Source organism: Suricata suricatta, chromosome 7 (assembly GCF_006229205.1).
Source record: "Suricata suricatta isolate VVHF042 chromosome 7, meerkat_22Aug2017_6uvM2_HiC, whole genome shotgun sequence".
Classification (NCBI taxonomy): Eukaryota; Metazoa; Chordata; class Mammalia; order Carnivora; family Herpestidae; genus Suricata; species Suricata suricatta.
Window position 1 is genome coordinate 49,414,738 of NC_043706.1, and position 18,157 is coordinate 49,432,894.

General features: G+C 39.7%; 1 protein-coding gene across 1 annotated transcript in view; it reads right to left on the reverse strand.

The window, feature by feature from the left end:
• KLHL31 (kelch like family member 31) overlaps nucleotides 1-18,157 on the reverse strand; it is a 150,713-nt gene that overhangs the window by 12,503 nt on the left and 120,053 nt on the right. Inside the window, exon 4 of the mRNA XM_029944476.1 lies at nucleotides 9,988-10,062. The gene's annotated coding sequence lies outside the window, so the exon portion shown is untranslated. The remainder of the gene's footprint in view (nucleotides 1-9,987; nucleotides 10,063-18,157) is intronic.

Sequence of the window (18,157 nt, forward strand, 5' to 3'; positions counted from 1 at the left end):
TGTGGGTTGTTTTCTTTTGTTTTGTCTTTTGGTGGGTTTTAGCCTCAGAGCAGACTGCGGTTGGCACTTCACAGGGCAGCTACATCTCCAACAGGAAGTATCGCTGCGTCAAAGAGTCAGAGGACAGAGTTTGTGTCAATCACACCCAGTGGAAAAGTGAGCTGGGAATTCAGAGAAAAAAAGGTCCCAAAAGGGGAACTCAATGGAAACATAGATCTTCAGGAAGGAATGAAGAGTGTCAGAAATGATAAATATCTGTATATTTGTACGTATAATATATGTATAAAAGACTTTTTTCCTCTAAGCTTCTTTAAAATTCATACAACTCTTCAAAGTAAAATTGATAACATTGTCTTGTGGGGTTTCTAACATTTCTAGATATAGCGCATACAACAATTACAGCATACGGGGTGGGGTGATGGTAAGTGAATCTACATGGTGGCAAGGTTACTCTATTTTATGTGAAATGATAAATATTAACTTCCGTAGCCTGTGAGAATTTAACTTTGCATATTGTAATCTCTAGAGTAGTGCTGTCCAATAGAAATATAACATGGGTCAATATGCAATTAAAAAAATTCCAGTAGTGACATTAAAATTTTAAAAAGAAACAAGTGAAATTAATTTTAATAATAGTTTATTCAACCATATACCTACAAAATATTATCATTTCACTATGTAATTGGTATAAAGTTATTAGTGTGATATTTTACATTCTTTTTCATCCCAAGTCTTCAAAATGCAAGGTATATTTTATACAGCTCACTTTGGACTAGCTACACTTCAAGTGTTTAATAGTCATGTGACTGACGACTATGGTATTGGACGGCAGAACCCTAGAACAACCAATTAAAGAATGCAAAATATGAGGTGCCTGGGTGGCTCAGTTGGTTAAGTGTCCAACTTTTGCTCAGGTCATAATCTCGTGGTTTGTGAGTTTGAGCCCTGCATCGGGCTCCCTGCTGTCAACATGAAGCCGACTTCAGATCCTCTGCTCCCACTTCTCTGCCCCTCCCCTACTTGCACTCTCTCTCTCTCTCGCTCAAAAATAAGTAAAAACATAAAAAAAATATGCCAAGTATAGTTGAAAGAACAATGGATAAATTTAAATGGAATTCAAAAGAGGGCAGAAAAGTTTGAGCAGAGAGACAAAAATTAGAGGGGACAAAACCTCCTAAGTAATTTAATGGCAAACCCTAAACCCAATTATATTTCTATTTATATTATATATAAATGTATGTAATATATATAATATAAAATTATTTTATATATAAATCCAATTATATTACTAATTATATTAAATGTTGACGGGTGACAAAATAATTAAAAGGCACCCACTTTCAGAATAGATAAGAAAAGCAAAAGCAAGACCCATATATATGCTGTCTACAAGAGACTCACTATAAGTATAATGACACAGATAGGTAAAAAATAAATAGATACAAAAAGATTTTCGATAGAAATAGTAGGCATAAGAAGACTGGAGTGGATATGTTACTATCAGGTGGAATATATTTTAATAAAAAAAAAAACAATTACCACCAGTAAAGAGGGAATTCCATAATGATAAGAAGGTAAAATCATCTGAGGATATAACAAATATAAACGTATATGTACAAATAACAAGCCTTCAAAATTATGTGAAGCAAAACAAGTGACAGAATTAAATGGAGAAATAGGCAATTCCTCAATTACACTTGAAAGTTTTAATAACTCTTAGACACTAACAGAACCACCGGACAAAGAAATCGGTAAATGTATAGATTACCTGCACAACATTATTAATCACCTTGACTTAACTGATATTTCTAGAACATTACACCCAACAACCGCAGAAAACAAATTCTCAGGTGCACATGGTACCCTCACCAAGAGAGATCAGACCCAATGCTGGCCCACAAAACATGTCTCAGTAAATTTAAAGGCACTGAAGCCATACAGAGTACGTTTTCTGATCATACTGGAATTAAATTTAGAAATTAGTAACAATAATCTATCCAGGAAAACCACCATTATTTGGAAATTAAACAGTATACTTCTAAATAATCCACGTGTCGAAGAAGAAATCACAAGAAACTAGATATTTCAAACTAAATGATAATGAAATATGACATAAATACAGCTCTGCTACTAATCCAAAGTAAAACTCACCATAGATTACCTAACCTCTTAGAGTCTCCACTGACTTATCTTTAAAGTGAAGATATTAAGGGAGCCTGGGTGGCTCAGTCAGTTAAGCGTTTGATTTCCTCTCAGGTCATCATCTCATGGTTTGTGAGTTCAAGCCCCGCATCAGGCTCCGTGCTGACAGATTCTGTGTCTCCCTCTCCCTCTCTTTCTCTGTTCCTCCCCTGTTCATGCTCTGTCTCTGTCTCTCTGTCTCTCTCTCTCAAAAATAAATAAACATTAAAAAAATAAAATGAAGGTAATAAGAGTGCCTGCCTGCAGGGTTGCAAATGAAAACTTAATGAAAAATTAATGCCTATATAGCATGTAGCAGAGTATCTAGCACAAAGTGAGTATTGAAAACATTTCAATCATTTTCATGAAAACCAACAACCTGGGTTCCATGTCTTTGGGAACAGGAAAGTAACTTGTTTAAGCCTTGAGGTGAAGTGAGTAAGAGAAAGATGCCACATTATGGAAAAGCAGTCATGAGGAGGCAGGTGGCAAGAGGAGACAAACATATACAATGACCCAGAATGGGAAATGGCAAATAGCAACCTGGAGTCAATGGGGTGTTTCTAGAACATATGAACATTTCTAAGAATTTTGGAAAATACTAGGGAAAGAACTGGAATTTGTGCAATTATACAATATGAGGAACAGATTATTTTTATTTTGATATGAATGAGAAAGATAACCCTAGAAATTTGGAAAACTTGGGACATTTGGTTATAGGTTATGTAGCAACACAAAATTATATGAAACAGATTGAATCTATAGGTCTGGCTTTAAGGATTCAAATTAAAGGGTTATTTTGGTGAAGTGGTGTTGGGATGGGAGGGTTTGCAGATAATAGGTTTTGCTGGTCCTGGTACCAAACAAAGGGTTTTTAAGAGGAGTGGGTGCACGGGGGAGAAGGTCATTAGAAGTAGAGGAAATGACTTATGCTGAAGCCAGGAGGCACGACTCAGCACGGCAGGTGCAGACAGACTCATGGCTGAGTCCTGAGGGAGCCGGAAGGCAGGCATATTAGGCCAATACATAAAGGTCGTTGGATGCTGGGAAGGGCTCGGACCCAATAAATTAGTATGTGATCAAGAAGGATTAAGAATGTCCAGGAAGGGAAAAGAAGACAACCTGAGGCCCTAGTGAAATCAGTAGGAGTTCTTCCAGACTTTCTGTTTTTATTTCCTTTATGTATAGATATAGATAGAGATATTTGGATATATACATATCTTTATTTCTATCTAGATATATATGTACATGTATATGTACAGTTGACTCTTGAGCTGTGCAGGTCTAGTACACCCAGGTTTTTTCAATAAATACATTGAAGGTTTTTTGAGATTTGCAATAATTAAAAAAATTTACAGATGAACCATGTAATCTAGAAATATTGAAAAAAATAAGAAAAAGTCTGGTATGTCATGAATGCATAAAACGTATGTAGCTACTAGTCTGTCATCTGCTACCATAAAGTATACACAAACCTACTATAAACAATTTAAAATTTATCAAATCTTACACATACAAACACTTACAGACTGTGTGTGGCACCATTTGTAGTTGAGAGAAATGTAAACAAATGTAAAGATGCAGAAATAAGTCGTAACTGCATAAAATCAACTGTAGTCCATGCTTACAACGGCAATAATTTTGTAGCACCCTCCTGTTGCTACTGCAGTGAGCTCAAGTGTTGCAAATATTCTTTTAACATGCTGTGTGACCCTAATCACCTCTGTGTAAAGAGTCTGTGTCTCCAGGAAATTTTGCTTGGCAGCAAAACGTGATGTCTTATGGTCCTTGCAATCAGTAGTTAAGTTTTAGGGAGTCAAAAGTTGTATGCAGATGTTTGAGCATGCAAGGGGTTGGGTCCCCTAACTCCCATGTTGTTCAAGGGCCAGCTGTTTATTATGCATATATAATTTTATTCTTTAAATGATATTTTAAATAATACTAATCAATTCAAGTAATTGAATTTTGATGTTATTAATATTTTTAAAAAGATTTTATTTTTAAGTAATCTCTACACTGAACATGAGGCTCAAAGCTACAACCAAGAGTCGCATGTTCTACTGACTGAGGCAGCCAGGTGCCCCTATTAATTAACATTTTATTTTATTTTATTTTATTTTATTTTAAGACATACTCTTTATTGATATTTTTTAATGTTTATTTTTGAAAGAGAGAGAGAGACAGAGCATAAGCGGGGGAGGCGAAGAGAGAGAGGGAGACACAGAATCCAAAGCAGACTCCAGGCTCTGAGCTGTCAGCACAGTGTCTGAGGAGGGCTTGAACTCATGAGCCATGAGATCATGATCTGAGCAGAATTTGGACGCCTAACTAGCTGAGCCACCCCCCGGCATCCCTTAATTAATATTCTAAATAATATTTTAATATATATATTTTTAAAATAAGAGAGGTCTTTTAGAACCCTCAAAATCCAGGTAAGTGACTTCTTTAGCTCTCTCTAGGGGAGGTAGAGGGAGAGAAGCAGTCAGAAGACCGTAAAAGAATACTGAAACCAGAGCTTGCCTTCAACTTCCTAGTGGCCGTATTTACCCAGACATGCTTACAAATTCAATTATTCTGTACTAGAGCTGACATCCTTTTCCTAGGTGTGCACCTTGGAGGTGAGGGTGCATATCCACCTGGCCAGGTGTTCTTAGTCTGGGCCATGTTTCTCCAGGAAGGACACCACAGACTCCTCAGAGGAGTCTGAGGGTCAGTCACCCCTCTGAAGCTGGGCAGAGCTCTGATGATGTCCTTTAGGCTGCAGAGATATTCACAGGCCCCTGCAGCCTGACAAATGCTCTTCCACTGGGCCTGCCCCTCTAACTCCTATTGGCCCTGCATGGGGCTCTGACCATGGCTTTTCTCAATTTGAGGAGAACCACAGGCCAGTAAGAATGGCGAGGGCAGCCACTCCAGGGCCTACTGCAGAGAAGACTAGCTTCCTCATTATGGCAGATCAAAACCCAAGAGGCTCTGTTCTCATCAGGCAGACAGACAATCCTCCAACACATTCTACAGATCCCTTACACTGGGGCCTTTCTGGGGAGTACAGGCACAGGCATGTTACACTGGGCATACGTGTGCACACACACCCATACACACTCACCGTGCCACTTGACCGATCAGCACTCTTCCACAATCACATTTAAATGAAGAGCAAGGACAGCTTTAAAGGAGGGGAGTTGTAAATGGGCAGGGCAGCCTAAGGAGCAGATGCATGAAGGTCAAGTGGAACAATTTAATCCACTTCCATTTCCTCATTCAGTCATGGCGCTGGGCTTCCAAGCTGATTGTAGAAAGAATGATCAGAAAGAACTGAATATTTACAAAATATATTACTAAGTCACTAGGTCATCTGTAAACAAGTATTCAAAACCAATTTGTACGGAACTCTCACTATTTCTTCTACAATTATACAAATGTTCACTATGTGCCCTGGGTCATATTGTACGTGATGGCTGATGAGGGTCACAACAACAGCCCTACAACATGGCTGTGAGCAACATGTGTTTTAAAAATGAGTTGCATATATAGGTTCATACATAGTCTAGAGTATAACCTAGAAATTAAGCAATAAATTTTGAAAGCATTCCATTTTCACTGATTCAATTATATATTAACTCACAGTTGGATGAGGGTTTTAGTTACTGTTATTTTCTTAAAGCCCCCCCCCCCCTCTCTCTCTCTCTCTCTCTCTCTCTCTCTCTTTTTTTTAACTGAGTGATGCCTTGTGGTCAGCTGCTCAGGGATTGTCCAGGCTTCTTGGCAGGGCAATCACCATGGTTACCATAGGGAGAGGTTAGGAAGCCTTTGACTCTGGTCATGGTCTGCATGGTGAGGAGGAGCACAGCCTTGCCAAGGTGCCCTAGGCTGGGAGAATTACAAGACTATTTCACTGTTTTTCTTCAAGCACAACAGACTTGATTCTCCCTCCCTACCCAGCGGGCCTCTAGGAAGCTGCAGGCTGTCCCACCCCCACTCCGGGGTCAAAGAAAAGAAGAACTACACACGCTCCCAGAAACAGTTAGGATATGCACTTTGCACACAGCCCCTACCATAGTAGGACTCACTGGAAAGAGGAGCCGGTCAGGTATAGCAGGACAGGCTGTGTAGCGGGATGGGCAGCTGTGTACAAAGGCACTGCAAATCCTTTCTTGTCCCTTCCCTTTTGGGTGAAAGAAAGACTTTGAACAGGGTGCAGAGGGTTATAGAAGGTTCGCTATGCTTCCAAATTATCCCTTTATTCTGTGCAGACGACCCAAACAATTTTTTTTCTGGTGACAGACACCACAGCTTCCCTCCTTCCTTCTCTGCTCCATCCAGTGTTACCCCGAGCTGCCTCTTGGGTCCCCAGGAAGGGCTGCCCACTAGAAACTAGGTAGAAGGGTAACAGATGCAATCCCACACTCTCCCCCCATTGTCCACTGCAGCTCTTGCCTCTTGTGTCATTCCTGTTACGATAGTGTCATGTATTCAATGTCTGATGAACACATGACACTAGTCCTGTGAGCCATCACAATTTTCATCATCTTTTGTATTTGCCAAATTTAAGTACATTCATAATTAAGTCCTAACTATAAATCACCAAGCACGAATCTATATCATGTATTAAATGTAAACTCTTACCTCCATGTCTATTCAACATAATTATACAGCTAGTATTTATTGATTGAGAACTTAATCTGTGCTGAGCCCTGGGTTAAGTACTTTACATAATTTTTTTTTAACTTAAGCATCACCGAAATCCTAAAAGATAGGGTAGATTACGTTCATCTTATAAATGAAGAATTAAGGCTCAGAGAAGTTTAAAAACGTATCAAGGTCACACAAGTAAGCAATGTGCAGTGGTGCACAGATTCAAACACAGATGGAGTCCTGACCCCCAACATCACTTTCCTTAAACCCAGGGTAGGCTAAAATCTATAGCAGGTTAAAAAGTTAGCTCTTTCCAGCATGAGAAGATACAGACTGAGTGAGACAGAACCAAGTTTCTAAGATAAAAATTTGGATATAAGAGAACACAAAATGGAGTTTTAAAAACTCCAAACACTGAAATAAAGGAAATGCCTTGTTGAATGTATAATAAATTTGAGGAGGACCAGAGTCTGTGGATTTCTTAATCCTGTTACAGGTAGTAAAGATATAAAACTCTAATCAGTTGGGTAAGCCAAAATTAGAAATAGTTTCAAGGAGACCCGACAGGAAATTGTTGATCAGAGAATAAAGTAATTACTTTTATTAAGTGTTGGGATGGATATGAAATTATCAATTTTTTAAATAAAACAAGTATTAATTCCATATGGTATTGATTCCATATGGCTAGAGGGCTGTGCCTGGCTTTCATCTATAAGGGACACAGAAACCATGCAGAGTTAACTGTAATTCCATTCACTGAGACTGCATATAGGATGCAAAGAACCAGTACTAAAATGTTTGGTTTGGGTTTTGTTGAAATTTTGGAAAAATGGCTCTTTCTCTTCCTAGTCTTTTGTATGTATAAGGGTTGGGGGATTGGTTGGAAATGTAATTACTCAGATTAATGTGTGTATGGTTACCACAGAACCAGAAATTGGGTTTTGGTGTTCTTTTTGCTCTAACCATCTAACTGACCTATGGCAAAACTTCAACCAAATAGGAATTCACTTCAATCATCCATTAAATGAGGAGATGTGTACCTCTCAGTTCTAAAACTTTACAGAGAGTTAAGAATAAACAGCTGGCTTTTGCTGCCACAATTGTCAAAGTCTGGTCCTATATATCTTTTTTCCCCTCAAAATGGTTTTTCAAAACCCTACAATCAATTTTATCAGATACAGATTAACCAACTGGGACAGGTGGTTGCCAGATCTAGCAACTAAAAATAGGAGACGTCCAGTTAAATTTGAATTTCAAGATAAACCTTGACCCATATTTTAGAATAAGTTTATCCCATGCAATATTTGGGACATACTTATACAAAAAACTGGTTTGTGGTTTATCCAAAATTCAAATGTAGTTTGGGTATCCTGTATTTTATCTGGCAACCTTGCTCTGGGTTGGGTTTCCAGTGAGTCTATGAATGCCATGAAAATTTCTGGAATATTATAAAACATGTGATGCCTGTGCGTTTGTGTGTATTTTTTTTCTGTAGCGTGGGCCTAGAGATTTCATGAGGTTCTGAAGACCTATAACCATTGGGCTGAATCGCACAGACAAGAAATGGTCACATAATTCTACTGCCTTCAAGGGGCAGGCAAGTCCCTCTGGAAGAACTACACTGTGTCCGGGCCGACACAGCTCTCAAATGAAAATCATCTAGAAGTGCTGATGCATAGGGACACATGTACCCCAATGTTCACAGCAGCACAGCAAGTTCAACAGTTGCCAAAACATGGAAAGAGCCTAAATGTCCATCACCTGATGCGTGGATCAAGAAGATGTGGTATATATACACAATGGAGTATTACATGGCAATGAGGAAGAATGAAATATGGCCATTTGTAGGAAAGTGGATGGACCTCGAGGGTGTCATGCTAAGTGAAATAAGTCAGGCAGAGAAGGACAGATACCATATGTTTGCACTCATAGGTCTAACAGGAGACCAGGAGAAACCTAGTGGAGGACCAGGGGGAGGGGAAGAGGGAAAGAGAGTTGAGGAGAGAGAGGGACGCCACTTGAGAGACTACTGAATACTGGAAAACGAACTGAGTGAAGGGGAAGGGGGAGGGGGGAAAAGAGGTGGTGGTGATGGAGGAGGGCACTTGTGGGGAAGAGCACTGGGTGTTATATGGAAACCAATTTGACAATAAACTATTTAAAAAAAGAAAAGAAAAATCGTCTAGAACTGGCTAGAGAAGAGAACGGTCCCTTTATATTTAAGAACATTCTCTTTTCTGCTGCCTTCCACCCTTGCCTCCTCGGAGAGACTCCACATGGGGCAAGCTGAAAAGCCATGTGTGCTAAAGTGTCACTGTCACTCCCATGCCAGAATGAGCTGGGATCCCAGAATGTGTCCTTGCCAAAGGGGCGAATCAGCTGCGCCTTCTCCCTGTCCTGTCACATTCCTGTGGCTGCATCTGTCGGCGCTCATCAGGACCGACTCCGGGAATAGAAACACTCCAGCCTCTGCTGCTTGCCATTTTAAGTTAAGTCCGGCTTGAGGGGGGTTTTCCACTTCACCCTTTCATCTCTAACCTAAAACGTATGGTCAGCATAGTCATATGTGGACATTGAGAACAAAAACTTGTTTTATGGCTCAATCAAAAAGACTTTCTTTTCATAGGGAAAGTTTCTATCTTGCCAGTAGGAGTATTTCTGGGAATTCAAAGAGTTTATCTGACTTTTGTGCTACCAACTGGGTTGAAATGGACTGTATTTCATCTAAACGGATCAAGTACTAAACGTTTACATGGTTCCTGATCAAAATGAAGAGGGAATTCTAAGCCTTATGAACCAAGCCTAAGAATGTTACTTTGTCCCTCCTTTCTCTATAAAATAGAGGAAGAAAAAAAATACATTAGGCTTTAGAGATGTAAAATTATTAATAGAAATGACAAGCAATTTTACTTTTTAAAGTCATCCCCCTCATGCATTTCTATTACTAGGACATTCTCCTAATCTATGGCATTTCTTACATTTCAAGAAAATGTTTTCTGGCTCCCAGTTTCCCATCCACATAGAGGCCTTGCGGCCCACGGTAGACGGCAGTCAGTGAATAGCTCCGGAGCCTGGAGCACGCGGTCACGGCCACCCTCTCCCACTCATACACCCATAAGCACCCTCGAATCTAGAAGACAAGAATTGGAGAGCGTGGCCCCATTTTCTTACCCTCTTGTGCGAAGTGGCGTCAGGACAGACGTGTGATGGTGAGTTTTCAGCGGCAGGCTCCTCTTGGGAAGCAATCTGTGGAGAGAGAGAGGGAGGGAGGGAGAAGGAAAATGTGGTGGGGAGCCACCGGCAGCCACCTGACAAAGTCCCGGCAGCAGCAATTTTTAGAGTGACCCTTGGCTGTCCAACCGAATGAGGCGTCAGAGCCTGAGCTCCTCAGCCCGAGTAGGAGGGCAGCCCTCCCTCCCCTCCCTCTTGGCCTTCAACTCCCAGCCTCCTGGGGCTGAGGCGTGGCTCTGGTTGCTGGGAAGGGGTTGGGTTTCTTGACCTGCTCAGTAGTTTAAAAAAAAAAGTGGAGTCAATCACCCTGGTTGTGAGGAAAGAAGATTAATTAGGGTATTTAATTGGAAGCAGGGATGGCGGTGGGGGTTGGGGGGAGCATCTTTGGTAAGAAGAAGGGAAGGCTGTGAATCAAAACTTAGCTTTTAGAAAGGTAAAGAGACCGGTCACCTTAGGTCCTCCCCAAAGCCCGAGTTTATAAATAGGCTGTCCTTTGGATAGAGGAGCACATGTTTAGGGGGACAAGGTGTGTTCTTTGACACCTCCCATGTGATATCAACATTATTAGAGTCATCGTATAGTTGAACAGAGTGAGGTTTGTGACCAGTCCTTGACTCTCCAGTGATGCACAGGGAGGTCTGAGATGAACGCACACCCTGGCACACACGCAGGTGGAAAGATATCTACTTTGGCAGCCCTTTATGTGAAAAAAAATCAGAGGATTACAACTGACCACAACCTTTTAATAGACACCAAGAGTATGAAATGGCTGCGAAGCATTAATGTGATATTAGGCTGCAATAATAGAGGAATAGATCAGGGAAAATTAATGTTCTAAATTATTCTTCATTACTCAGGTGATGTGGTAGACATTGCTTGGCCCCTTGGCCCACAGGGAAGATGATGGCTGGAATGAAGAGAACTTCAGAAGCTGTACATATTGGGACTATCTGAAGCAAAGTTTTGAGAGAGGACTTAGGATAGATGAAACTCGTATGTCAAGGACTTTGGGGGTTGTTGTGCAACAAGGGGGTTCAGTATAAATTCTTGCAACCTAACATGGCCAACATCGAACCCAATAGGTGGGAAGTCCAGGGAACTTTTAAAAATAAGGAAGGAAAATTCTGGTAACAACTGAGTTCTAATGGTGAAAAAGGGTCCTAATGATGAAAAGGATCTGGTTCTTTTTGAGGGGAAATGGGGAAGTAAAAGAAGTTATAGGATTTGGTGATGCAGAAAAGGACTCTCGCTCTGGTTGGTGCTTGCACTAGATCATCTCTAATATCTTTCCAACTCTACGATTTTATGATTTCTGTATGTACTGGGCTTAGTTCTCCGGTCACCTCTCAGCTCACTGGTTAGAATCTTAGTTATCCCTTCTACTTAAATTTTGTTCGGCTTTTTTAGCCGGGGAAACTATTGTGATTTTTTTAAAAAAATGTTTTCACCCATAGATCTCCAGCTTCAAATGTGTCAGAAATAAATCAAAGAAGTTCTTTATTCTATGGTTTACATAAAGGTAATAGAGGACAACTTACAAGTAATCCTTCCTGTCTCCACCTCCTTGATTCTAGTCAAGGGTCAGGGCATTCAATTTTCATCTTAGTAGAGTTATAAAAATCATCTTTATATCCATATTTATGATGACAATTATATGATTATGGAAAAGTCCTTCAAGAAGTAAGGAGTGATCTGGAATCTTGTTAAAAATCAGTTTTGATAAGGTAGGTCTGGGGTTGTTTTTCTGACAAGCTCACAGGTAATGCTTATATTGCTGGTCCAAGGACCACAGTTTCAGTAGCAAGGATTTAGAATGCTTTGGCTACTCAACATCTGAAGGAAAAGGGTTTGTTAAAAAGGAAAGAGAAAGCCATTATATCAGAATACATTCAATGTTCCAATACCAAATCTACCAGAAAGAAGTCCACAACATTTCTTTCTTCGCCTTGTTAAAATGGAATGGTCCCTCCTTAGAAGGAATGTATTTTTAACATGGCCTTCCTGTGTCCACTCTTGCTTCTCTCCAATGTCCCCTCTCCTGGTGCTTCAGGTTATAGACATAGCTATCTGTTCAGGAACCTTGATGTATCAATTCTTCCTACTTTCCTGTTAGTCCACACTCCCATTTCTGCTGGCCAATGTCTACCTCTACTTAATGGTACACACACCCTTCTATTTAAGACAAGTGCAACAAAACAAAGCTTTCAGTTTTGTCCATATTTGCTCCAGATAATGCCATATTTCTCTTTACTTCTTCATAGGCAACCTTCTCAGATGTATTGTGTGTATTTATATCTGTAGCCTCTATCATATTGCTTCCCATTTTCTCCCCAGATCAATCCAACTAAGCTTCCCTGTTTGCCCTTCTACCGAAGTTCTAGTGCCAAAGTCATAAATAACCCTGAGTCACTAGTGTTTTGGACATTTGCCAGAGCCTGACCTTTCTGAATTATTCCACACAGTTGGCCAATCACTTCTTCTAAAAATTATTTTATCCTATTGGTTTTGGTTTCTCTCCAATTTCTCTGATCTTTTATTCTCATTTTCCTTTTCTTGAAGAACTTCTATGCAATTCTGGAGATTAAAGTGCTTCAGAGCTGTCCTAGACTCTCTTCAATCTTCAAAGCTGCATTTGGCAGATGAGCTCATATATCCTTAGATATCTCACAGGCTCCTTAAAGTTCATTGTTTCCAAGACTAGAGTCATCTTTTCCCTCAAAATATGTTCTTTCTACAATATTGCCTTTGGTAGTATACAAGTCATCACTCATCTAGTTCTTTAAAGGGGAATTTGGGATCATCATTTGCCTCTTCCTCACCACCCTGTACCCCCATCTTCACATCTCATTATTCCCCATGTCCTGTTATTACATATCTGTAATGTCTTTCCCACTGCTACCATTATGGTCCTAGCTTCATCACATCTTACTGGACCATTGTGAAGTCCCCCAAAATGGCCTTCCTGTGTCCACTCTTGCTTCTCTCCAATCTGTCCTTTAATACAGTGTAACCAAAGTGATATTTTCAAATCTGTTCATGTAACTTCCCTGCAGAAAATTCAACAGCTTTCCACTTCCTCAAAATAAAGTCCCAAATCTTTCTCTAGCTTATACTGCCTTTTAGTCACCTGATCCCTGTTTTCCTCTGCAATATCTTCATGCTCTAGCAAAGCCAGTCCTCTCCAAGTACCTCAAATATACCACCTCTCTCTCTCTGGCCTTAAGTCATCATACTTGCTTCCAGGGTGCCATCTATTTCTATTTCTCCTTCTACTTCACAGTTCAGCAACCCCTCATTTGACTGGAAGTACCATAAATAACAACAGCTAGCATGTACTTACTCTATACCAGTTAACTGTGGTAGGTAGCTTCTACGATGGGCCCCAAATGATCTCTGCCTCTTGGGATTCACAGCATTAAATAATCTCTTAACTTTCATCAACTTACTTCTACACAATAGAATACCTCAAAGTTAAGGGGGTATGATTTCTTTGACTACATTACAAGAGATTCCTATTTCCACATTAAAAGAAGACTTTCTCTCTTCCTGTCTTTAATGAAGCTCAGTGTGATATCTGAAATATCCAGGCAAGGAACAACCAGCTAGGAAATGAAGCTCTGAGTCCAACATTCCCCCAAAGATGTGGATCCTGCCAACACCCCTGCATTAACTTCCAAGTGGATCCTTCCTCAGTTGAGCCTTCACATGAGACTCAGCTTTGGTGAATATCCTGAATAAGCACCAGCAGGTGGGTAACACTGCCATGAACCCTGGCCAAAGCCATTAGCTTGGAGATCAGGCACTGTATGTTGGCCAAAACTTGAGAGAGTGCTTCAGTTAAAATCAAGGAGGAGGAAACTACTAAGGACTAGTTTTTCCTTCCATCACCCTTGTTTCTGGCACAAGGGATCTCCAATGTGCACTGATGTTGTATTTTTAACATGTCAAAATCTGTCAGTTCAAATGTGTTGTGTAAAGTTGTGTGTGGCCTTGGCTGACATGAAGCTGCTCTGTGAGTAGTCAACTAATGACTTAGTAATCAAACTGGGCAGTACTTTGTGGAGTGCTGTGATTTCATGAAAGAAGGACCCTAGTTAAGCTTGGATCCCTGACCTACTGTGAGATAATAAGTGTATATTGTTTTAAGCTGCTAAGTTATGTAGCAATAGGTAACTAATACAGTACCCTTCTATGTGCCTTTCATGGGTAAGCTAACATAATCCTCACAATATTTTTTATCAGCTAGGATTCATGTTTTATAGATTAAAAAACTGAAGAACTCTTAACTAGAGCACATGCTGGGAAGGGATGGAACCAAAATTTGGACCCACATAGTCGGGCTTCATGGTCCATGCTTTTAACCACTCCATTTTGCATGAAGCAGTGACTGTATCAGATGTGTGTATAACTGTGGTCCCAATAATCAACACAGCGTTTGACACACACTAGTGCTCAATAATTAGTTAATTGATTACCTAATTTAGAAAAGTTCTAAATCAGTGATGAATAAATTTTGGCTTTATTCATGCAAAGGAATTTTAGAGGAGTATTCTCAGTTATGACTGAGTCTCAAAGGCTTTTTTCATTTTGTGGTATGTAGGCCTAGAATGGGCTATGTGCCCATTGACTGAAAATTAAAGGTACATACCAGCAGCATTTTTCACAGCATTAGAACAAACAATCCTAAATTTTGTAAGGAATCACAAAAGGCCCTGAAAAGCCAAAGCAATCTTGAAAAAGAAAAACAATGTTGGAGGGATCACCACCAGCCCAAGCCAATCATTAAATGCCTGATATTCCTTCTGTTTTAGTGAGCCCGCTTAGTTTTAAATTAGCCAATCAACCTGCACCGTGCCAACCTCTGCCGATGTGCCACCCAATCATTTTGTAATCCCAGCCCCTCACTCCACCCTTCACCCCATCCCTTGCCCCTACTATAATAAAAACCCTGCTCGACTGATGATTGGGGCTCTCAGCACGGATTCACTGTGTTGGTGAGGTCTGAGAGACTGAGCTTAAGCCCAAATAAACACCCCTGGCCTTTGCATACGTGACTCGAACTCCTGGTGGTCTTTGGGGGAATCCATGATCTTGGCATAACAAATTCTGATTTAAATGTCTGGTAGAATTCCCCTGGGAATCCATCTGGCCCAGGGCTCTTATTCATTGGGAGATTTTTGATAACTGATTCAATTTCTTCACTGGTTATGGGTCTGTTCAGATTTTCTATCTCTTCCTGTTTGAATTTTGGTAGTGCATGTGTGTTTAGGAATTTTTCCATTTCTTCTAAGTTGTCCAGTTTGTTGGCATATAATTTTTCATAGTATTCCCTGGTGAATGCTTGTATTTCTGAGGGATTGGTTGTAATAGATCCATCTTTATTCATGATTTTGTCTATTTGTGTGCTCTCTTCTTTTCAAGAAGTCTGGCTAAGGTTTATCAATTTTGTTTATTTTGCAAAAAACCAACTCTTGGTTTCATTGATCTGTTCAACTGTGTTTTTTTGTTTTTTGTTTTTTGATACTATATTGTTTATTTCTGCCCTGATCTTTATTATTTCTCTATTCCTTCTGGGCTTGGGGTGCTCTTGCTGCTCTTCTAGTTCCTTTAGGTGTGCTATTAGATTTTGTATTTGCACTTTTTCTAGTTTCTTGAAATAGGCCTTGATTGCAATATAATTTTCCTCTTAGGACTGCCTTTGCTGCATCCCAAAGAGCAGCATTTTTATTTTCATTTTCATTTGTTTCCATATATTGCTTTATTTCATCTCTAATTGCCTGATTGGCCCAATCATTCTTTAGTAAGGTGGTTTTTAACCTCCATGTTTTTGGAGGTTTTCCAGACTTTCTCCTGTGATTGATTTCAAGTTTCATAGCATTGTGATCTGAAAGTGTGCATTGTATTATCTCAATTTGTTTTTTATTTGTAGAGGGCTGCCTTATAACCCAGTATGTGGTCTATCTTGGAGAATATACCATGACACTCATGAACAACGTGAATTCCATAGCCTCAGGATGTAGAGATCTAAATCTATCAAATCCATCTGTTTCAATGTGTCGTTCAGGCCCATTGTTTCCTTAGTGATTTTCTGTCTAGTTGATCTATCCATTGCTATAGGTGAAGTATTAAAATCCCCTGCAATTAGCCCATTCTTATCAATAAGATTGTTTCTGTTTGTGATTAATTGTTTTATGTATTTGGGTGCTCCCGAATTCAGTGCATAGATGTTTCTAATTGTTAACTCTTCTTGATGGATAGACCCTGTAATTATTATATAATGCCCTTCTTCATCTCTTGTTACTGTCTTTAAAGTTCAGTTTGTCCAATATAAGTATGGCTACTCCGGTTTTCTTTTGCCTTCCAGTAGCGTGATAGATATTTCTCCATCCCCTTATTTTCAATCTGAAGGTGTCTTCAGGTCTAAAATAAGTCTCTTGTAAGACAGGAAATACATAAATTTTGTTTTTTATCTATTCTGCTACTCTATGTCTTTTAATTGGAGCATTTAGTCCATCTATTTCAGTGTTATTATTGAAAAATGTGGGTTTAGAGTCATTGTTTTCTCTGTAGGGTTCTGTAGTGGTGTCTCTGGTATCTTGTGTTCCTTGCAACATTTCCCTCATATTCCCTCTTAGGATTTCTTGTAGGGCTGGTTTAGGGGTGATAAATTCTTTGAATTTTTGTTTATTTGGGAAAACCTTTGTCTCTCCTTCTATTCTGAAAAAGAGGCTTGCTGGATAAAGGATTTTTGGCTGCATATTTTTTCTGTTCATCACATTGAAGATTTCCTGCCATTCCTTTTTGGCCTGCCAAGTTTCAGTAGATAGGTCTGTAACCACTCTCTGATAGGTTTCCCTTTGTATGTGAGGGCCCTTTTATCCCTAGCTGCTTTCAGAATTCTCGATCTTTATATTTTGCCAGTTTCACTATGATATGTCATGCTGAAGGTCGATTCAAGTTATGTCTGAGGGGAGTTCTCCGTGCCTCTTGGATTTCAATATTTATTTCCTTCCCCAGATTGGCGAAGTTCTTGGCTATAATTTGATCAAGTACTCCTTCAGGACCTTTTACTTTTTCTTCTTCTTCAGGAGTTTCTATGATATGGATATTGTTCCATTTGATTGTATCACTCAGGTCTCGAATTCTACTTTTGTGCTCCTAGATCAATTTCTCTCTCTTTTTCTTGGCTTCTTCTTTTTCTATAACTGTGTCTTCTAATTCACCTACTATCCTCTCTGCCTCTTCAACCCATGCAGTGGCCACCTCCATTTTATTATGAACCTCATTCATAGCATTTTTTAATTTGTTACAACTATTTTTAAGGTCGATATTCTTTGTAGCAATGGCTTCTCTGATGTCTTTCATGCCTTTTTCAAGCCCAGTGATTAATTTTATGACAATTGTTCTAAATTCTTGCTCCATTATGTTGCTTGTATCTGTTTTGAGCAATTCTGTAGCTGTGATTTCTTCCTGGAATTTCCTTAGAGGAGAGTTCTTCTGTTTCATTATTTTGGCTAGCTTTCTGTCTCTTGTCAGTTTTAAAAGCTTGTTATATCCCTTGCACATGTGAGTATTGCTATATTAAAGAAGGCTTATTGGCTGTTCAGGGCCTGTCCATTCAGGAACGGTTCTTTTAATGGTGTCCCTAGGTCTCTCTTGTTGTTGGTGTCCCTTTGGTTATTTTATTTCCCTACTTGTAGTTATTTTTGGGACTCTTCACCATGTGTACTTTGGCTTGTTTCTTGAGGTAGCCCTATGAGGCTGTCTTATTAGTGGACTCTGTCTCTTTTCCTCCTAAACTCTTGTGGTTCAGTATCTTATGGCTTCAGTCCTTCTTTTTTTGAGAGATGTGGGTGGGCGAAAAGTATGGAGCTCCCTACTTGTCCGCCATCTTGCCTCCTTAACCCAGAGCTGATATTTTTAAATAAAGGGGTTTCCACAGAAAAATATTTTGCTGTTTAGAATAATTTCCATAGAAAGTTGGTTTTATGGACAAGCATACAGTCTAGAAATACTGGGCCTGTGTATCTATGTGAGAACAATAGCTGAAGCTGAATGGTGACTGCTTGCTTTAGGGCACATGCACCCTACGGATCAGTTTCCATTGCCC